The sequence below is a fragment of the Manacus vitellinus genome, unplaced genomic scaffold (assembly GCF_001715985.3).
Source record: "Manacus vitellinus isolate BGI_N305 unplaced genomic scaffold, ASM171598v3 scaffold_14_pilon, whole genome shotgun sequence".
NCBI classification, from domain to species: domain Eukaryota; kingdom Metazoa; phylum Chordata; class Aves; order Passeriformes; family Pipridae; genus Manacus; species Manacus vitellinus.
Window position 1 is genome coordinate 16,023,854 of NW_021939063.1, and position 23,823 is coordinate 16,047,676.

Below are 23,823 nucleotides of genomic sequence, written 5' to 3' on the forward strand. Positions count from 1 at the left end.
TTCATATTTTCAATCTTTTTAATAGCTCATTTTCACTCCCACATACAGATGGTGTACAAGCTTAATAATCCTTATACGTTTAGTAATTCACAGCAACAAACAATCTTATGGAGTTACAGCCAGACCAGGAGTTTAAAGTCGCACCCATGCAATAGGAAAATGCCACACAGCAAATTCTCTCAGCCTGCACTTGACATAGTTTGTCTGACATTAGGATTCCATGAATTACAGCTCTTGTTTGATTAACATATTCCTGAAACCTCACTTTGAAACTCTGTGACATGAAAGCTGAGAAATTTAGTGTTGCTTCCTGGGGAAAATAAATAAATAAATTAAGATTTCCCTGCAGGACACAGGGCTGGTTAAACCCAAATCCCATTCAGAAGTTCCTGAGATACTCCAGGCAACATTCTGTGCATCCCCACAACTTAGTGAATCACACTGTCTAGGACTCATTCACAGAGTGCCACAGGTGGCTGTTTGGCCAGGGGTTAAAATTTAATTCAGGCTTGTTATAATTCAGAACATATTCTCTTTACTTGATATTAAAAGACTGATTACATTTTCCAAACTCTCTCATGTAACATTCTTGCCAAATGCCATAGCAATAACAAGGTCAGATTAAATGCTGACTAGGAGCTCTGCTTTTAAAAAAAAAAAATTAGTCTTTGACAGAACCTCCCCTCTAAAATCCATGTGTTTGGATTACTCAGCAGCTATCACAACCCTCGGTTATCTTTACAGGTGTAAAAGTTCAGGTTCTTTTTGCTTTGGTTTTTTGCTTAGCTGGAAATCCTTAGGAACAAGAAAACAAAACCAACTCTGTGTAGCTAAGTGCTTATTATTATATTCAAGCAGAAGGATGGCTACCCCACAGCTAGTCATTAGTTCCCAAGATGATTAAAACCAAAGCAGACCCCTCCTTGGCAGGCTGCTGTTGCTCAGGAACTCCACAGAACCTGGGGGTGCCCTGTTGGACCTGAATGAGGTCCAGTTCCTCTGTGATGTTCCTCAGTGCTCCAGTTTAGCAAAGCTGCTCCTCCCCTTGACACAGCACCTCATCCCACCACAGGGAGGGGTCTCCTAAAGCTCCCAAACACCAGGAACCAGGAGCTGCTGTGAGATACCTGCAGCTGGACACCAGCAAGCCATTTACAGAGCTCAGAACTCCCCAGAGAGAAACAGTGACCAAGGAAAGCCATCCCAAGACACGCCTGTGCTCTTTCCTGACCATCTATAGTGCTGAAATCAAAAGACTTGCATCTTCCATTGCTCTGTTTGGCACAGTTCAGCTCTACAGCAGTTGTATTTTGTACTATATCCAGTGTCCTTTTTCCCACCCCCCCACTCTTTCTTTCATCCATCTTGTTTTCTACAGAAGAAAGCTGAAGCCACAAAGCAAAGCAGAGGCAGAACCTCACAACAGTCCCTCCACCCTCTACTGCAGACATTCACGTGAACAACAGCTAAACAGCAGCTTAGCTGAAAGCCCCAAAAGGTAGAGCTCTTTCCACTACCTTTTCTTCACATTCTTTAACAGTACCAAAATAATATTGATATTTTTAAGCCAGGAAGAATGGGGTCTGGGTAGGCATTTTACTGCGGGATCAAACATTAACCAGACATAATCCTGTGGCTTCAGAACATCAACCTCTCTCCATCAGCTACCTGAGCAGCAAACACATGTAGCTGTAATCCCTGCCTTACACCTCAAATCCAAACTGCCAAGGTTAATCTGTCCTCAGCCTCTCATGTTGGGCGTGTTGTAGCTGAAATACATCCTGAATGCACAAGAAACATTCTGCAGAAATCTCAACTGCATACATTGCTGGATCTGGTTTTGTAGTCGTGTCTTTAGACTAATCTTTTACAAAACACCATATAAAGGACTTACCAATGCTGCAATGTAATGAGCACTACTAACCAACTGGAGGAACACAGAGTGAGCCAACTGCCTCATTCTAATGAACTATTTAGCAGTTTTTTTCCAAAATCGTAGTCCAACCTCTACAAAAAGAAAATGAAAAAAAAAAAAAAATACAACAAAAACCCACACCAAAACAACAACAAAAACTACCCAAACAAACAAAGCAACAACAACAACAAATCCCCAACCAGACTAAAATACGTACAACAGAGGAAATACATTTTTGCCATGATAAAACCCTCAACTCCTTTCAATTCATAAATGAATAAATTCCTGGAAAAACTGTAGATCTCTTGCAAAAAAAAAAAAAAAAAAACCTGAAAAAACCTTTTAAGTGGTAACACTGAGCATTTATATCAAACAAAATATGCAAAATGCTCCCTTTAACCTATGCTGAAGGCCATAGAAGTACAGACAGAATGTTTTTATATTTAAATAAAATAAAAAGGCCCAGATTCCTCCCTCCACATTCCAGTCTGCATTTCCAACTTGCAGTCAGAATACTCCTTATATCAGATATTATTAAATTGTGAGTCACGAAGCCAGAAAATCGATAGAATTTATATGGCCTCAAACACTCCAAAAGACATTATTAACAATTTGATGCTGATTGCTCTTGGATGCCTTAAAAATCAGCTCTCACAGGTGTCAGCCCCTCTGAACCAATTTCCATAACTACTGTGAGAATTCCTCTGGCTGGATTCTCTTGGTGATACGGAAACACTTGATGTCTGATCGTGAACTGACTGGCAGTTCTCATCAAACTGAGTTACCTCACACGTGTGTAATGTGGTCAGTCACACCTGGGGCTGCAGTGGTGGAGATGCTCAGGAACAGGAAGGAGGGAGCCAAGCAAATGCCTAAGAAATACCCTTTAAAGTGGACTCAGACAAGTGTTACAAAAGGAACAGCCCTACTAGAAAATCACTGCTGAAATTTAACCATTAGGACAATCTCAGACATCTCTAAGGGTATAAAAATACCCACAAGAGAAACTTAACAAATCCTTTATCCAACCTGAGCGACAGAGAACAGTTGAAGTCCCTGTAAACCAGATACAGCTCATGTCAAGCACTGACAACTGCTTTTGAATGGTTTCAGAAATCTATGACTTCATTTCAATGGATTTGGCTAGTGATGTTGTTTCAATCTAAATGTTCACAAACAGATTTGTGAGCAAGAATGAAAGAAAGGAGAATTCAGGTTATCCCTATTATTTGGCCATGAACTGTGTTCTTCATATTTTGGGAAGCACTCATCAGCATGATCTGTCTTTTAGCTGTTCTTTTAAGCTCTTTCCTCTCTCTCCAAATCCATAGAAAAGCCTGTATTAACTCAGAAGCTGACTTTTTTCTTTTTTTTTTTTTAACCAGGTCTTCTGTGTGCATGCCTTATCTGAATGGACAGCAGCTCTGAGCTCTTCAGAGCACTTTGTTAGTTCAGAAAAAGACCTGTCCTTACAGAGCAGAGATTTTTCATTGTTGGCTACTAAAGCACTGAAAAGCTCCAAATTGTCACCAAAATTACAAAACAGAAGCTGGTGAATGCTACAGGCAGCATTAAGGAAAGTGCTCCCTCAAGTTCTGCCTTGTGCCTAACAAAGATCTCATCAGAACTGACAGTTGCTTTTCCTGACAGGAAATGTTTCACACAGGTAACAAAAGTGTATGTCAGAGCCCAGCATCTCCACTCCATGCTGTCTCACCCCCTTAGTGGCCTTCTCTAGGCAGCAAATACACAGGGAGAGAGGCTTGGGCAATGAGAACAGTTTTAGAGATGGGAGAAAAGCTGCTGCTGAAACTTTTGGTTTGGCTGGGGAGAAAACATTTCCATTTTGGGGCATTTGGGATCATCACAGCAGCTTTTGAAGGGTCATGAAAATTTAGAGAAAATCAGATCCAGTCAGGTTCTACACACCCCTCTGTGTGTGTTTGGTCTGACAAAGGTCAGCTGCAGGAGGAAATAATAACCTCTTGAAACTCCACCCTGGCCTGATGGAGCCAATGAAGTTGCTGGGAGCCAACAGTGTCACCAAAGGCTTCCCTGGAAGTCCTCAGTTGACTGTAACAGTGCCTACACAAAGAACAGGCAAGCGGTTGAGGCAAAGTCATTCAAAGTTTCCATCAAAGTTAAATGTGCTTGCAGTATATTGCTACCATTAAAATGACTAGTTTTTGCTAGCAGTAATTACCGAGATGTCAAAAATCCCATGATGAATTAGTTCAATAGAAAGTCCAACACAGAAGTGAAGGGCAGATTCATCTTGCCCAGCGCACACAGGCACCCAGGACACGCTGGGTTTGCACAGCCTCAGCACATCCCCCTGCACCGGCTGGGGCTGCACCTGCCCGAGGTGAAGGGCAGGTCTGCTCCCTAAAGCCACCAGTTCACATCTTTCACAGCTCTGATCAAAATGCACTCACCAAATGAAACAGAAATAAAAGCATCATCTCGATACCACATTTAGTGACTCAGTGAACCAGAAGTCAGGTCGCATACTCGGTGACTGCTGAATCAATTAACCCATTAGGAGGAATTAAGCATGGCCAGCTTTGCATTTACTGTAGGAAAATGTGGAATTCAAAAAAAAGAAAACTGACTGCAGTTACTTATTCCTCGTGACTGAATATCTTTTAAGTTAATGTAACAAGATACAGACCATTCAAATGCAGGGACAAGCAGAAAATCCATTTATTTAAGGTTTTGCGTGTTAGATCTCGCTGTAACTCACTACTGAACTTCCCAACAGAAGTTGTTACTGGTTTAAATTTTATGTAAAATTTATTCCTTAAGGAGGTAAAACCAGCTTTTAAATTCTTTAAACTGCAGTTGCTCAATTTGCAAGCAAACATGTCAAAAAAGTAGGTGACCAGCTTTTTCTGTCTTATCATGCAGCACTTATTTGCAGGTTTGATTCAGGGACCTGGTGAGATCTGCCTGGGTAAGGAGGATCAAGGAACAGTGAAAGGAGCAGATACAGGTGTCTGCTCTCTCCTACCTGCAGGAGCTCCCTGGCAGCTCCAGGAACAGCTCTGCCACCTCCTGCTCTCAGCTGGGCACTGGCTGACAACCACCACGTTCTGAGCTGCAAATTAACATTGGTGAGAGAAGAGGTCAGCTCCAGCTCTAGAAGGAAGTTCATTTCCCTAGCACCTTTTGTACCTCCCTTTTTTATATCTCTGGAAAATATTATCCATCATATTAGTAATACATAACGATTACTCAGTGCTTGTTGTTTGTAGATCTTGACACTCTTCACAAAAGGTGGCAAATACCCTGTTTTCAAGGTTCAGAAAAGAAGTGATTAAAGGAGACTTAATGGTTAATTCAGGTAAATCCAGGTCTACTGAGTTGCAATCAAGATGATTTTCCTGTCATATTTGTTAATGCATTTCAGACAATTACATCTGGATTTGAGCACAGAAACTTTCGCAGTTAAAAAAAAAAGAAAAAAGACTGAATTTTCTATGTGTCACGTAGACATAATTCCACCTCTAAAAAACAGCAGCCTCTTAAAATCATATTCTACTACTGCACTGGTATTCCATCAAAAAAGGGGTCAAGGAGGGGTCACCTCAAGACACAAAAACATTTTCAAATAACGTTATGGAGGCTAAAAGTGAAAACACAGCTCAAAATGCAGATTTCCAACAAACAGCTTGAGATATCTTTGTTCGACATTGTCCCGAATACAAAAGATTTGCTTGTAGAACAACTTTGATTGTTCTACAACAAAACAAATGCCCAGATTTGAGAAAAAACAGTTTATGTCTTACTAGTATTCAAAAGTTATATATTGAAAGGAGAGGTTCAAGGATGCTAAATGTGCCAGAGGAATAGAAATTCTGTTTCTAATGTTACACAAATAGTACGATCGGTGATTTCTTGGTGGTTTTGTAAACTTTTCATAACACATTTTAACAAACTGACAGTACAAAGGCTGAGTACTCATTTGACAGAACAGGTCTTAGGCAAATTTTGTTGTGTGGGTTTTTTCCATTGCATAAACCCACTTTTTTGCATAACAGATCTGAAGGAGAGCTCATGGATACCTGTAAAAACCATTTTTTAAAGCAACTAATAAATTTAGTAGGTCTAGGTTGTAAGTTTGGTTCACAAATATTTAGCACCCATGATCAGACAGAATTAGATCTGCCCATGACAACATCACATCTCCTTTCCATGGTACCAGTAAAATATCAACCATTGTTCCTATGGACTTAGCCTTTACTTATGTAAGAGGTTAAAAAAAAACCACCCACCCCAACACTACAGAACAACAAACCTCATTGATTTCTCAAGATGAGACTGCCAAGAAAAATGGCTTTCATCACACTTCATAATAAATTTATCTAAAAAGTCATTTGTTTAAAGTATTGCCTCAGAAAGCTCCCCTGAGACGTGCCATCTTGATGGCACTCTTTTCATTATTCAAATATAATGAAGTGATTCTGCATGGTTATGCCAGACTATAAATCATTGCTGTAAAAAAAAGGCATGTTCAGCATGTTAACAGACCAAAGATCAGATTTTGAGGAGTGTTTTATTATTGCATATGCACTTTATCACTTGCAAATAGGCAGCAGATAGCAGCTCACAGTGCTTTCCCAAATTCCATCATTATTAAATTTGGGAGCTGACAGGGGAGAGAGACTCTAAGTGGGGGCTTATTCTGCAGTTCCTGTCCAGTGCTGTTGCAAACTGTTTAACCTCCCTGCAGCCTCACACATCCATACAAGAACACTGGAAAAAGTCAGCAAAAGCAGAATACTAGTGGGAGTATTTTTTGCAACCAACTTCTGGTTTACAAAGAATTGAACATACAGGTTCCATCTAATTGACTGAAAAACTGAATTCAACTGAAAAATCAGCTAATCGGAGCATTTACTTTTAGAAAAGAGTGAAAGGAATCTAAAAGGACATGTCTTTTCTCCAAGGCTGCTGGGAATTATTTTTTAAGTTAATTTATACCCCATCTTACATCTGAGTAAATGTCAAATGCTTCTCTAAGGTTGCAAACTAAACCCCAGTGGCAATCTGTTTCACATAGTGGATTACCCAGACTGAAAATCATTCTAGATTTATAGGATAACATTTTTTAATTTAGTTCTGGTTATGCCTCACAGAAGTTCAAAGTTTTCTATTCTTTAAGAAACACTTGCCTGCAAACAAACAGGATCCCCTTTGTCAGTGCCACACAGACCGTAAGAACACTGAATTACTTCAAACAGGTGAAAAACTAATTAAAATTATAACTTTCTATTATCAAGGTAAGCTAGCAGTGATTTAACTTCTATGCATAGAGGGAACAATCCTTCATGTCTGCACATGGCCCATCACATGGTTTGCTTGCTTTTCCCTATTAATTTGGTCCTGAAAAATGGTGCAGATTATGGAACAGTCTGGCTGAGTCCCTGCTAACCTCAAGTAAGTTCAGTGCTGCAGTTTTACCTTGAAGCCTCTGACCTCACGTGAATAACAGCACTTTGGGGAGATTAGAGTAAGGTTTAAAAGTTGTACAAACAAAGAGTATCAGTGGAGTGCAGCCAAACTGTAGGAAATACAATAACCTGAGTAAAGCACTGACATTGTGTTCTTCGTTTCTGCACGGAAAAGTGAAGATCAGTAAGAGCAGGTAACAAGACAGTTTTAAAGATTGCATTCTAATGAATAATGGCTTTCTTTTATCAATTATGCAGTTTTGCTTTCTTGTGTTTTTATTGCCTTTTGTCACCATATCATATATTCATTCAGACCTTTAAAAACTCAGCCAGAAGATACAAAAAACATGACCACCAAAGAGAGGGACCTAAGCTACAATTTATATAATGCAAGAGAAAGTATTTCAAGACTTCATAAATCATTTCAACATCAGGGATACAAATCAGGAATGTATGCCCAGTGAGTAATCATGGTGGAATATCATTTAGCCTGGCTGATGGGAAAACCTCAAAGATGAGTGCCATTGACAGTGGACATCATGAAAGGTTAGTGCATCTAACTTTACCAGACTTCCTAAAAGTGAGAGATCTGCAGGGTGACAAACAGAAGATCTCAAGATCAGGAGATCTGATTAAATCTTAACAGCAACTGCAGCACTGTATAGAGTTAATGGTTCAAATTACAACAGGCTGAAAAGCCAAGTAAAGCAGTTAATGTGAAAGCTGAGTCACAAATGAATTCAGTGTTCCCTTTTGTATGAGAAACTGCCAGACTCAACAAATTATATTATATACATTGTATTATTTACTAGTGCCTCAGAATTATTCCTCAAAATTTTAACCCTTACAGGTTTCAGCCTGGACAGTCTCCATATCTACACTGGAAGCAAAAACTCAGTCAAAAGTCCAGCAGGGCTTGGGGAAAAGTCCAGACCACAGAAATCCCAAACCAGTCTCAATGCTTGGTTTCAAATGTTTTATCCCTCATTCAGATACAATCATTCCAATTGCTTGGTGTCTCGTAGAAAAATTATTTAGGTTGAAATAGTTTTGGGAAAGGATCTGTGAGTTGAAAAAAAAGCAGTTTAGGAACGTACAGAGCGTTGTTTTCTTTTTTACACTCAACAGAGAACTTCTGCTTGAAAGCAAAGGGACAGTAACCTGTATCCCAGGATTAAGGATCTCTAAATCACAGTCCTAGCAACGTGTATCTCCAGTGCCACTTCAGCAGACTTTAAGCATCCAAGTCCTCAAAGGCATTTCAGGATGACCCTTCAAGCTCATCTAATGGCTGCAGCCAGGCCAGGGAAAAACCCTTCACAAAAAATAATGGTACTCTGTTCTGCCACAGGAAAAAATGTTAACTCCAAATCTGGTGAATGCCATCTATTTATTCACATGCACCACCTCACTCTGTTCAGCTTTACCCTTGCACTTAACATTCCCACCTATACTGAACTGTAGATGATAATTGAAACCTTAAAATGTTATTTACAAAATCTGTCTCCTCATGTGAGGCGTCGTGAGAACAATTAAAAAAGAGAAGCAAGCGTGAAGGGCGATGTGGCACACACAGATCTGTAGCAAAAGCTGATTGAAACATATTAATTTAGGCAAGCTGCTTATTCTTGCAGTGATCACTCAAATTCATTCACGCTCTAAAACACCAGTCATTAACCACAGGCTACATACTAAAAGAAGTGAAGTTGTTATCTAACGGAAATCACCAAGTGGGGCTTTCAGGAGCTTTATGTTTTTACAGCAGTGAAATTCCACAAGTTTCCAAAGAGCTTTTAATGGCTTTTAGAAATTAGTCACTGAATTACTACCTGGTAAAATTTTACTTACACAATCATATACATGGAAAAAACAGAGTGCAAGTATTTTTTTCTGGATAGCTGAACTCTCGTTGTTCATGAACTGAGAGAGAGAAACCTTCCTCAAAATCTAGGATTACAAACTGTGTTTATGGTGTTATATACCACGGAATGGCAAAAAATCTCTTCAGTGAAGAAATTACAGAAAATAAGACATTTCTAGGATTTTATAATGAAGCCATATCACAAACTGTTTCAAGCTCCAGTTTACTGTTAAACTAAAGTTGGGGGGAAGAAATTATATTAGGCTCCAAGTTTCCAGGCAACAGTTTTAAATAGAAAAAACCCCACATCTGACACTGCAAACAGCACAAGACAAAATTATAAGGCAGGGGATATGAGTAAGATGGAAAATATTGCTACATGTCAGGCTCTTCTACATGAAAATTGTTGATCATTTCAACTGATTTTTTTCTTTAGAAAGGTTTTCATAATAGTCCATGGAATTAGCCCAGGCAACCCAAACGACAAGTCAAGGTTTCTGTTTCCAAGTACAAAAGTTCAGATTATTTTATGAGTAACTGAGGATATGGAGAAGATATAAAGAGCATCACAATGCGCCAAAATTGTAAAATAAAACTGTGGATTCTGAGTTCTTTGCTAGTTAATTTCCTTTTTTTTTTTCTTCCTTTCACATTCTCCTTCAAAAGAAAAATCCAGTTAATTTGTTTCAGCCAGCAGAATAGGCAGAGGTAAGAAAGTCAGAGCTGGATCCTGATTCAAATCTTGGATTCAACCATTTTTTGAAGACTATTTCAACCTTGCAGCAAGCTACAGCATTAACAGATCAACCTTATTCTGAAATCTTTCATTCAAATTTATGGGGTTTTACTGTGCTCGTTTTCCCAGAAAAAAAAATTACCAAATGATCATATCTGTAATAAATCAGGAATAATGTGTGCATGTGGTCAACATATCTTTATCAATAAAACATACATATATGTATATGAGGTTGACTTCAGCACATTGAGCTAAAAAAAAAAGAAAAGAGGTCTCATCACCATGGATTTCTCCTACCAACACCTTCTCCCATTTCACCAAATTTCCCTTTTCCCAGACTCTCTCCCACAACCCAGCAGTTTTATCCTGCTCTATCATTTCTGGATTGCGGCACAACAATTCCTGCATTGTGATTTATCCCCAGATTCCAGCGGGACTGAAGCTACAACTCCAGTGGGGTACACATGCATTGAATTTTAAACGAGTTGATTTAGATGGTAATCGACCCTCTGTCAGGTTTGTCAGGTTAGGAAAGCTGGCACAAGGAACCTGTACAAGGTGCTTCAAGCAAGGTGTAAACAGGCCAAGGAAGAGGAGAAAACAGAGCTCTTGTAAGGGCTTATTCTCTCACCATTTTTAATCATTCTACTCTTTAGCCACTGTGTGCCAAAAGACAGACTCACCAACCTAAAATCCACCTCTCAGGTTCAGATACTTTCTCAGTCTGCAAGTTTGGGGGTGTTTGTGAGTTTGGGAGGGATCGTTTTCAGAGCTCAGTAATTTAAAACAGAGTCTTTGTGGAAGATGAAGGATTTAATTGCTAGAAAGAACAAAGGTAATGATTGAGTTTAAACACCCCAGCTTTATTCAGATCTCTGAACTGAAATCTTTTAATAAATGAAACGTCTATCCATATACTCCTTCATACAAAACTTTAAGCCCTTCATTATTTCTCTTTTTTTGCAGGAGTTCTGTAGAATGAATAGAGCACAGAAAGTAGCCAAAGCTCTGAATGGTATCTTAATACTTAAGGAAAGTGATACACATACTAATGTATAAAATAGATCTCACCTTTCACCTTAAATCCTTTAGCTGACATGCTCTGAAAGGCATTAAAACCATATATAATTTAATACAAAGTCCAGGTTAAAAGGAGATGGAAAATTGCACAAGTTTAGCACAAATAATGTTGAACATGAGATACATTGGCCTCCCCTGCAACTTCTTTCATGTTCCTGTAATTCTGAACTGCAGCATTGCTGATTAAAGAACATGCTTTCAACTCCAAGGAAAAAAAATACAGAGGCTTATTAAGAAGACAGGACAGACTCAGGCTGGGGCTTAGATAAGGAGGTGGTACTTTTGACATTAAGAATAAAAATTTTGAAGTTTTATGCAAGGAAACCATTGACAAAACTTTTGATGGACTATGCAAAGATGTAAAAACTTTCTCTATTTTACCATGGGCCAAACTGTGTCCCACCTGCAGTAACTTGTATGATGGCCAATACAGAAGTGACCTACAGTTGCCAACTCTTCAACAAAGATGTTTCAGGTTTTAACAGTATTTGGACATGAAACTTCTGTTACTGGAATGCCAGGAAAAGCAGAGCCAGCACTCATCTGAGACAGTGCAAATTCATTTTGCTCTTGCTGGTCACTGTGCTGTAAAAGGTGTTTTTCAGACAAAAGACCACTCTGACCATTCTTGGTTAAGAGCATTTTGTTTCTAAAGCATCAAATAAGATAGTTTGTTTCCTGGCTGTATTCCAGGATTTGTATTTGGCCTTCCCAAGTTTTAGCCAGGAGTTTGGATTCGTTCTGACACTTCTTTCCCTGGCACTTCTCTGCACATCCACCAGCATTTCCCTGCACGAGGAGTTACCTGTCAGTGCAGGGAGACTCAACATCGAAGGCATGCTCCAGAGTTTGGAAAGCATCTTGTCATCCTGACAGAAGAGGTTAAAGATAATGAAAAAAACATTTTGTATTTTTCACATTTATCAGAATATTCTTAAAATACTGAAATTATATTACAGAGGTGGGAACCAGCATGTTTTACAGCTGCACCCATTTAATGAACAATCCCAGGTGTTTATTTCTGGGTTTATTGCATCCTTCCCTTGGTTACTTTGTACATTTTTCAAAAATCTATAGACTTTATAGCTTTCCTGCTCACTCTTTATGATCATTAAAATACAGAATGTGTTTTTGAGTTTGCAGCTGAAAGACCAAAAAATAAAAATTACCTCTCTCATATATTACAAATCATTTGTGCAAAAGAGATCAGCAGTTATACACTTACAAATGTAAAACAATTGTAAAACAAATAACTTGCAAAGTTGAGGTTTTTGTGGGCCAACATAACAAATATGAACCATGAATGACTACAGACATAAATATATAGGGGGCTGAGTTTTACTAATAGATATGGTAAAATTCAGCAAAGCTCTGTCATCATTGCTCCCCATGTTTGTCTTCTTACTCAAGTATGTCTCCTTTAGTCAAGATGTACAACATACAAAAAAAAAAAAAGGCCATGTTCTTAATACACAAAGTTTCATGCTGCTATAAATCACATGTAGTGGTGTTCTGACCAGAAATCCTGGCTAAAGTGGAAAGAAAAGCATGTGCTTCTGTCAAAGTTTTGTTCTTCTCAAGGTAGTAATTTTCAATTACAAAAGTTTACTGAGAAAGCTCTTGAAACCATGTTGACTTCAGATGAATATAATTTCTTCCTATTCAAGTAATAAATTATAGATTTCTGTTTGTTCAACCTGACTAGCACTCAACAAATTGAGAATTAATCTGATGCTTCCTCTGATTCTAAAGTCATCATGAGGAGTTTTTCAGGTTGCTGTAAACACATCTTAAGAAGGGATTGAACAACTTCCAGCCTACAGATCAGTTAGCAGTGCTTTTGGGGGATTAATTCCTGCTCACAGTATAACTGGGATACATCATATTTCTGGTGCTCAAAATGTTGTAGAATCTGAAAAACACACTGTGAAAGCAGAAAAAGTAAAATGAGATGCAAGAAAGAACTCGCTCCTCACCAGTTTCACTTGCACTGTGCCACGGGAGCACATATAAATTAGGGCAGTGAACAGGCCCAGAGAACTTCCCAGTCACCTACCTACTTGTTCCACAGCATCTTCTGTGCTTTAAAAGAAGACCTACAGTCTCTCATGACAAGAACATCAGCAGTAAGTTGTTAAATTGATTTTATGAAACATAAAATATGAGGAGCACACAGCAATTTAAGCATTTAATTGACCAGAGGTACAGACAGAATGTCTACTGAATGTTTCTTCACCATCTCAGGAAAGGAAAACTTCCACATCCTGTCTTTTGGGAGAAGAACAGGAGATTTTAGACTTTCACTTAGCTTTCAATGTACCTGTCTCACATATATTCCTTACAATGCTGTAAGGAATACACAAGCTTTTACCCTTAGGTATTGAATAAGGGCTAGACAGGAAACTTTCTCAACCATGTTTTAAACAATAAACTACTCCATTGCTTCCTCTTGGAGACTTACCAAACATTTACTAGAAGTTTCCTATTTTCCTATTAAGTTACCCTTTTTTATTTTTTTTTCTGTTTTTAACAGAAAGCCACTTCCCTCCAGGCAGAGGGGGAACTGAGTTTATGATCCCTTAACTCAGAGATATTTCCCCCCGTTCTTCTGTATTAGAGTTTATATGAAAACAAGCAAGAGCAGTTCTTTCTCTGTTACAGTATCTCACCAGTTGCTAGTGGAAAAAAATACCACTAAACTTGTAAGCAACTCCCAATGCTTTTTTCTTAACTAACAAAATAAGAGCTACCACAAATATTTTAAAAATCAAAAAAACAGCAGTAGAGTATCAGCCTGTGCAGCTCAACAGAAGTGCCTTTATTGCAATATTTTCTCATTTATCCATCCAAAGTTCTGCTGTCTCTTGGATGAATATTATAGCAAAGTATTCTTATACGTGCTTAAACAGAAAACTCATGTAAAAAAAAAAAGGTTTTGCCTTTTTCCCCCCATTCTTTTAAGACAGAAGGTGATGCAGCCACCAACCACAGAATACAAAGCTAAACCAGTTGTAATCCTTGCTGGTAGTGAACTACTTCCTATGTGACAAATAATTGATTTTGAAGCAAAGATACACACAAGCTACACACATTAAAAATGAAAAAGCCATTTCCAACCTGTATAAAATATCCCTCGGTTCTGTAGCAGCTGGACTGCAACTTAAGTTTATTCACAAAAGAAAAGCCCCTTGAGACATGACTTGCTGAATTGATTGCTGAGTACTGTCAAAAATATTATGAGATACAACCCAGACACTAAATCTCCACTGTTAATATATTTTATTTAATTATTTTCTTGAATGGGGCATTTCTTGACACAGTGGGCAAGGGAATTCACTGCTGTCAAGAAGGTAACATAGTTAATTGTGCAGCAAAGAACGTGTCCTTTCCATTATGTGTTCATCACTGGGCCACAGAGATGCTGTGTCACAACCCACTTGTATTTCTCCTCTGGTTTCTCAACTGTTCAGGTTTCTCTCCTCTCTTCCCTTTCTTTGGAAAGTGAAAGTTAGAGATCATCACCCTCATATAAAATTACTTCTACACTAGTCTTAAATGATAAAAAAAAAACCCTAGAGCCTTTTAGGCCAGAGAGGATACTTGTTATACCAATTTTCCAGAGAATTTCCCTATCCTCTGCAGCATTAGCACAAGTAGGTTGGTCTGCAGTGAAGATTAGAAAGAAAGCCATATAAAGTTACATAAATTTGATAATTGTAGCTAAGGCACAAACCTTACATCATGACATCTTTGGTCTTGGTGCACTTATTCCAAGGTCAGCCTTCACCCTCAGCAGTTCCATCCATCAAAAATAACAGGTTGCAGATTGAATCAACTGATAAGAGGCCAGAGTGCAAGGTGCAGAGTAATAGCTCTCCCACATCAAGGTTACAGCTTTTAACTCTCACTGCACAGCAGGCCAAAGCTAATAACATGTGAGCTGTAAGAATCATTCAACAGACTCCATCATAAGAAACATAAAAGAGTATGCAGAGTAACTAAGAGGTGCTCTTATTTCCTGAGGTATGGTTACTGTGGCAGCAGACACACTCCCCAGCAAGCTTGTCTCACCCATAAATTACTCAGATAATTGAAAAGTCTGAGGGAAAAGAGCTTTGAACAAAATTCTGAGTCTTACAGACTTGCAGGGATTTTGAGAACAGGAAAATTAAATGTTGTCTTTTACAGTGTATTTTTACAAGGGGCAGGCAGGGGTCACAGAATAAACTGTGGATGGAAATGGGCACGACGATGCACGTGAAGCAACTGCCTTTCCTTCCCAGGTAAGAGTGCCATGGCTGGAATACAGGCACAAGGCAAGCTCAGACTTCACATAAACTTTTGCAAACAGCAGCAGAACGCTGACAACAGAAGGTGGCACTTCTGGTCCAATTCTGACACCAGCAGCTACTTATGACAACAAAAGGTCTTGTCTAAATTCATCCCTTGTGTAACTCGTCTGACCACAACACACAGGAACAAATTTGGCACCTGATTTTCAGCTTTTCTGTAATTACAGGGCTTTGTATCAGCAGTGGGCATTTTATATACATATGTTAGAGCAAGTCCCATCAGTTCAGCTCCTCTCCTGAATGCAGCCTGTCAATATTTGTGATCTGTACAACACAAGTGTTAAGCTGCTGTTTCACCAAAGAAGCTGCCCACAGTATGTAATACCTGAAAGGTAGAAAGCCAGAATATTTACCAAAAAAAATTCACTTATCTTGTAACTTTCTATGCTTGTTATCAGTGGTGTTATTTATAATCCAATACAGGGATTTTTTTTTTTCATCCAATGGGTTACGCTCCTTTTGATGAGCAAAGTGTATGAATTGTCATTTGTCACACTCCTTTCAGGTAGAGCAATTATGATAATGCATAAATTACAAATTTTGATTCATTGTATGAGCAAACAACAGAACAGTATCTTTTATCTGGAAACCTTTTCAAAACATGCATTTTAATCAGTAGCCAGGGAAACCAAAAAAGAAAATGCAGACTCATGCTGAAGAGGCTTGTGTTTAAGCACAAGACATTTTCAAATTTTTCCCAAGAGAGAAAATTCAATCTGAAAGTACTTTGAACAGCACAGGCATGAATTCCTCACCTGCTGGCTGGCTTATTGTGTCACAGCACTCCCTGATCTCCCTCTCTACATCAGCTGTAATAAACAGCTATTACCATACACAAAGTCGCGTTTGGAAAGCTTTAGCGTTGCAGATTATCAGCTTGTAAGACAAAAAATGCCTTTATATGGGAGAGGTGGCACGGGCAGGTAACCTGCACAGTGGGCTGGGAAGATTATTTGTTACTGCTCCACACAGTTTTGAGGAATTAGGGTTACACTGAATGAAACATTCTAACCAGAATGAAACACAGAAAATGCCTGAGCAAATCCACAGCTCTGCTCCCAAACATTTGTTATGACTCTATTGTACTGATAAGAATCACAATTTTCACAGGAAATTCTATTCTCTTCTCTGTTCTCTAGCCCTTTTCCTGACCCCCAGTACAGTCCCTCTGTAATTCCCTACAGTATAACATAAATGCCCTGATATTTTGTGCCTGAGACAGCAAGTATAACTCATCAATGGGAGACAACCAGCTGGAAGTGAACCAGGGCAAGGGACAAAGAGCATTCCTAAGATCTTTCCTTCAATATCTCATTCACATTGACCTTTGTGCCTTGCATTTCTTTTGGGACAGCGAGGATTTAAAATACTGGGCAAGGGGAGAAAGCAGTGGGCTGTGTCAAGACACGCTATTTCACTGAAAGCCCACGTAGGGAACACGTAGTAGCAACAATCTCTGGCTTTTCTAGAGACCACAAAAAACTGAAAATTATAAAGAGTGTAACTGTGTATAAATAGCTCTTGTGGCTAAAGGAAGGCTTGGGATGCTGCCACATCACTGAGGAGCTGTTAAAAGGCATCTGGAAGAAAGTTGTGTTTTCCCTCTCACTGCCTATTCCTCGTATCTCTAACTCCGCTGACTGAATCAGTTGAACAATTTTTTACTGCCCTTTCATCTTTACAATTAATAAAGCTGATAAGTCTACTTAACACTCCTTAAATCCTTGTAAATGTCTCTTCTTAGTGCCTATTCATCCTTAAAAACGCTGCCTTATAGAGCCAAATTGGAAAGCCTTGTGTTTCTTTTACTGACACACTTCAAAGGACAGTGGAGCTGTTTGCACACATCAGAACAGAGCATCAATAAGTAATCAGCAAACACCTTAGGAACTGCAGCTGTTTCACAGTGAAGCATCTTTAAAAACATTACCTGAAATTTGTTAGACCCTGCTTAAGGCACATTTTAAGAGAGCTGCTAATAGAGAAAACTTTCGCATGAGTTGCTCACAGGAGCCTCTCCAGCTCGAGGTGCAGCTGCAGCCTCTCCTGCCCTAGGCTGTAGTCTCATCAACATATTCTGGCAAACATCTGGAGAGATGCACTGTGATACTAAATGCAGGCTTGTACTTAACTTACAAGTATTTCAAGTAGGTCATGTCCAACTGAGCTGAGCTGCTGCCACCAGTGTGAGTTCAGCAATTTTAAGGATGAAGTTTAGACTGTCAGTGAAAAGATCCTTATTTTAAAAGGAAGACAACTAAATAGCAGTTTATTGCTCTAAAGGTCACATGCAAAATTTGCAATAAACACTTGAAATGTTTGGCCCAAAGTCAGGAATAACTGCAATTGATATAAAGGTTTCTTACATCTTTTCATGGATATATTACACCCCATTCCAAACCCCTCCTTCTCTACCAACAGGACAAAATTTAACTCCAAGGTTTCAACATTATTCCATGAGCTGAATACTGGACATGTGGAGAAAATACAAAAAATCAGCATTTTCTGTTCCCTTTTAAGACCTATATTTATTCAGTAGTTATAAGTACATGGGAATTGGAAGTGAGTGGAATAATGACATGAGTAACCAAGGAAGTGGGTCAGTACCACAGGTGAAAAGCACCAGACATATCATAATCTAAACCTCCATTTGCTTTGTAATTCAAGCAGGCTGCAAACACAAACAAATAAATCTAGTTTTTAAAGGAGACAACTATCCATGGAAAAAGTAACTCTGGAGTGCTCAGAGAAGACAGATTTATCACACAGACTGTACTTAACTGATTAGTCCTTCACACTGCAGCAAACCTTTCTGTGCTGGCTCCCTTTTCCAAGGTAAGGGAGCCTTGTCTCCCTTTACCACACAAATGCCATCACAAGAGACACTTGAATTGACTGAGATTTTGTTTCATTGCAGAGGTAATCCAAGGCACTTGATGCAACACTCCTTCTCCTGCCATATATTCTGTTCTCTTTGCAAAATGGCAGCAGCAGCTGCAGAAACAAGGCCAGCAAGAGCAAACGGGGAAGGAGCGTGTCCTGAAAAAGCATGTGCACCACATGTTCAAAGTAGTTTTAAAACTACAGACACAAAAGTCTCAGAGGAACACGAAAGCTTCAAGCAACTTCTCCAAATCCTCCCATGGTCAGAGAATAAAGGATTTACACACAGCCCCTTTGTTTGGGGAAGGCAGTTGCTGTGGGTTTGGAAGTCAGTCCGTATTTCCCCGCTGGGGTTTACCCGGTGATCTGTGAAGATCTGCCATGGCCTGTTTCCTACAACAGCCTTACTGGGGTATGAGAAGTCTCACTCTGGGTGCCTCAAAACATTTACCAACTTCATTATTTCCTGAATTTTGTTATTTAAACCATCCCTTATTAGCTGTGAAAAGCATATGGGACCCTGCTATAATGAAGCTACTCAATATTTTTAGCTGTTTAATTTTGGATCAGCATATCATCTGGAGCAATCACCCCTCACATTTCACTTTAATTGGGCTGTCTGAGACAGAAGGGTTGAGAAAGGCACACATGTTCCATTTCCAAGCAGTATGTTCAACTGGCTTATGAAAGGTTAAAATCAGGAATAAGAAAATAGTTTTATTCCCCCAGGAGTAATGCCAGTTGATCAGTTTAAACACAGATGTTTTAAGCTCCACATCTAATAAAGAGTATACCAAGGCTCCAGAGATCTGCACAAATAGTAAAATTCCTTCTCTTCAAAGTAGATCCTCATTATAATGACTTCTACTATGCAAATATCTGACAAAGAAATCATAAAAGCCAAAGCAGTGGGTGGTCTGCTTGGATGACAACACTGATACTTCTCTAGTTGATGGCAATATGTGATTTGTTACTGATAAAGAGCACTCAATATTCTCAAAATGCAAATGTTTACACAGGCAGACAATCAACTGATCAGTCCTATACAGACTGAAAGATTAGTGGTTGTGTATTCTTAACCAGGCTTCTGAATGCCTCATGGGAAATAAGGACTCACTGCAATCCCCAGCTCTCAGTATCACTCAAAATAAGCAGGTCAAATGCCTTTTATTTTTTTAAATGACAAAAGTTGAAAGCAGTTTTTTCCCTTAAAGAGATTATCACAGCAGTCAATATCACTATATAATATCGAGGAAATATTTGCACGTGAATAAATCACACTCGGAGAATTTAGGAGCTGAATTTCCTTAGACCAGTCCTTAGTTTAGTGGTGGCAGCTCTGTATTACAAACCCAAACCACCACAGGAATGCAGTGCTGAGAGTGGTTCTGGTTAAGTCATTACAGGGCATTGGCAGCCTCTGATACATCCCATTCCCTGTCCTACTTTCCATCTGTCCTACTTCATTTTCAGATGATTGCTTTTGTTGATAAGCAAAATAATTTTTGGATCTGAAACAACACAGCCTGTCTTAGAGATTGATCTTGGAAAACAGTGAACCTTGGATTCATTCTCAAAAAGAAGTGATAACTTTAATTCAGGTATTTTTCAGCATGTTACAATAAAATTCCTAAATATGGTTCAAATTTGATGACATTTTATAGCAACATCCTTGGAGAATTTGACAGGCTGCCTAATAGGTCCTCACAAAAAGTTCCTTATTCTCCTGTACCATAGAAAACTGTGTTTACAGGTAAGAAGTTTCATTTAATGAAGGGAGAGAAAAGGAAAAGTTAATATAAATTAGATATTACACAGCGACTCACCACACTAAAGAAGGAAACAGATAAATTAGACTTGAAACAGCAATTCTCGTAAATAGCTAAAACTGACATTAATTATCTCTGCACTCCGTTTTTGTATCTTATCCACAGTTCTCAAGTGTTTGATACTAGAAAGGCTTAAAAGAGTAAATGCCATCTGTGAACTCTGCCAGGTTCCAAACACACAATCCCGTGGTTCACCCAGGGTGATGTACCAGGACACAGCATTAGAGCACTGCAGGACCAGGGATAGGGACAGGTGCAATTCTGACTATCAGCATAACCAGCTCTAACCTTCCACAATCATTCCTGAATGTGGAATCTTTGATATAATTACAAACTATATCAAGGATGAGCAAGGCTGTATGGAGAGTCCTGAGCACTTAAAAATCATGACTAGTTTCATCACAACATGAGTAAGATCTTCATTTAGTGTGAAGTGATTTAGTGTGGTAGGCAGTGCAATGCCTGAGATATTTGTCACTTACCTGTAGGTCACACTGCTCTAAGACTGGCTGAATCTCACGAAGATTCCTGGGAAGACAGAGGATGTGCCACCTCCCAGGAGCACGAGCCTGCTGTAGAGACCTGGGCACAGCATGAGAAATACCCCTCTCAGCACAGAGCTGGCAGCCCTTTGGTAGGAAACATCAATAACTCAGCCAAGTTTCATGGGTGACAAAAGAAATTTTCCCAGGGCAGAGAGGACTGTGCCAGGTTTCCTCCAACTACAACAGTCAGAAATGAAGAACCAAGACATGTAGGTTTGGCTGAGGCAGAAGTTTGCACAGTTTGCAATAAATCACCCATAATCCCGTCATCTTCTCACTAATAACGTGAGGGCTTTGAGAACTCCCATGGTGAGAAGCTGCCTGGGTTCCCTTCACTTAGGAGCTGCCTCAGCTCACAGTAGGGTGGATGGGACACACCAGGACATCTGTCCACACACTGCAGCAGCCAAATCCAGTGCACCCTTCTAGGAACAGCAGCTCCACAAAGGCATTGCCGGGCACCAGAGCTACTCACCCCACAGCACACTGAGCTAACCAAGCCAAAACGCTAAACTGAATGTACCAGACAGGTTAGAAACACGGGACTGGTTTTTTGCTGAACTGGTTTTAACATTAAATATTAAATATGGGGTTTGTATGCTCAGCATTTTTTTTCACCCCAAAATACTTTCTCATTAGATATATTAATTAGTATCTCTAAGTCACGGTGATAAAAGAAGGCTTTTTGAAAACGCTACGTAGCCGTCTTCATATGTGTAATTTAGGTTTGCATCTGACACTAAACTAAGAACAAAACATAATTTGGCAAGGTCAGAAGAGAATGCTGAGCACAGCAGTTTGTAAGAGAAAGTTGGATGTGGCAACACAACTCCACTGCTGTACTAGAAAGGTGTCCCTCCAAGAACCTCCCAATATCCTGCTTAGTATTCAATAAAACCTATTAGGACAATCACTTTGACTTCTACTATGCTTTGTCTCACACATCAGTGGGTCATTATTCTTTGTGAACATGTTGTCAGTACTTAATTCAGCTAAGTTTGTATCCATGGCAATGGTTAGGAGTAGGCTAAAGAAAAAGGAGTGTAGTCATAGGCCAGTAGCTCAGTAACAAAAAAATACAGCAGCCCATTAATGAAGTGAGAAGAGGTGAACAGGAGCAAGGAGAATACCAACAAAAGAGGGGGGAGTTCTAATTACAGTTATCCAAGGAAGGTAGAGAAGTGTGGGAAGCTGCCAAACTTCAGTTAGACTGTAATTTGGCAAATCTAGTGTTTTTATCCTTACTAACATTTGGTGGTCACTTCCAGTATTCCAGTAAATAAAAACAAGCTTGGAGGAAGATGCTGACTAATTCCTCGCCACATTAGGTCTGTCAAAATGAAGTGCTTATCTACATGAACCTCTTGTGCTGTTTTATCTTTCACAGAACAGCAAAGCACCATGACCCTAACCTCCCAGGCAAATTCACTTACATGGATTTAAAAGGTTTCAGACCTTCCTTAAAGGATAACACAGTTGTCAAGAAGGTAACAAGGCCCACATTACAAACTGTGCCACCTTCTTTAAATGACTGATAGAAGAATAAATTTGTGACCATCTTCACTATGTAAATGACTTACTATTAGCAGCTCTAGAAGAAATCCCAGGTTGTGAATCTACACAACCCTGATGCTGATCTTTAGTGAAAACAATATATCCCCACCAGTCAACTCAGGAAGTGGTTTTATTGAAATTCACTCAAACTGGAAAAGTGTTTGAGATATTTTCCACAATTACCACAGGCTACAGAGGTTAATGAAGCACAAAACATACAAGCATCTTCTAGTTTCAGGTTTCATTACAAAAGAAGCTCTTATATTCAGGTTTTAGGGCAAAAAGAGTACCTCAAGCTGTTACTAAATCACTCAGCTCAATATTGGAGTTTATAATCACATCTCATTCTAATAGTATTTTATGCCTTCCAGGTTTTAATTCTGAGAGATTGAGTTGAAAGAGATTAACCCCAACACAAGATATACTATCATACTCTTATGCATTTTTCTCAGGTACAGACTAAAGTTTTTAATACATAAATTGCCAGCTACTTAATTCCATTCCCAGCTAAAATGAGTCAACTGTTTCTTTCATAAGGAGATAAATGCTCTCTAGTAACAATAAGTGTCAAATCTGCTACGTGCATGAAAACAATTGAATTCAATCTGTTCAGGAACCTGTACAGTTAAAATTCCTTCTGCATGACTGCCCTTTAAACAATATATCTGAAATCAGAAAAGCAAATCCACAGATCTTGTAAACTGAAGCACCTTTGTCTGCATTAGGATGTTGTTGCATTAATTTAACAAATACACTTTTGAAACAACTTTACCGACTTAACCCAATTCTCTCATGCACACACCATCTCACACCTACCTTAAATGGCCAAAGCCCTTACTTTTAACAAATTATCAAGAAAGGAAAACATCTGTTGCCTCAAATACTTGATGGACTGGAGAATGAGGAAACATTCATTCACAGTGGCAGCTGAACATATGTGGGTTACCATTATACACCTTATTAGGTTAGCTTCATATTTTACTACTTTTGCCACAGTAGACAAACTCAATTTTGGTATACAAACAGAAGGGCTATCTGAGAACTGCAGGAGCAATCTTGTGAGAAGCTGAAAAACATCAGCCTGGACAAGTTGAAAGATAAAAGATACATGGACTAAAAGGTGGGCTAAAGCTTCTTCAATTTAGGAATCCTTCCAATACCACTTCCCTTTTCCTTATTTCCACAGTGTACTTAAAGCCATTAAATACGGTCCTGTGGCCTCTGAAGCATGTAATTACTAAGATAAAATATGAAAACCTCTATTTGTCTTTCTGTGTTGCTAGCTCTGAGGCTGCCAAAAGAAGAGTGCACTGTTCTACATTCTCTTGGGCTTTGTCAGAAAGATTTTAATTGTCTAAACCAACCAGAGCAGATATACCAAAACATGCACTGCTACACCAGTGACATGTAAGATTTTTAAGGTTACAAGAACACCCAAAGAATAACATTCATCCATTACTTCAAAGGCAAATGAACACTCCATACTACTGCAACTGTCCGAAATCCCTTTCACATGTTGTCACAAATTAAATAAAAACCCCACAGTGACTCCTACACCCATATGCAGCACCCAAAGGACAACTTCCTAAATGACAATTCAGAATACCAGTTACCA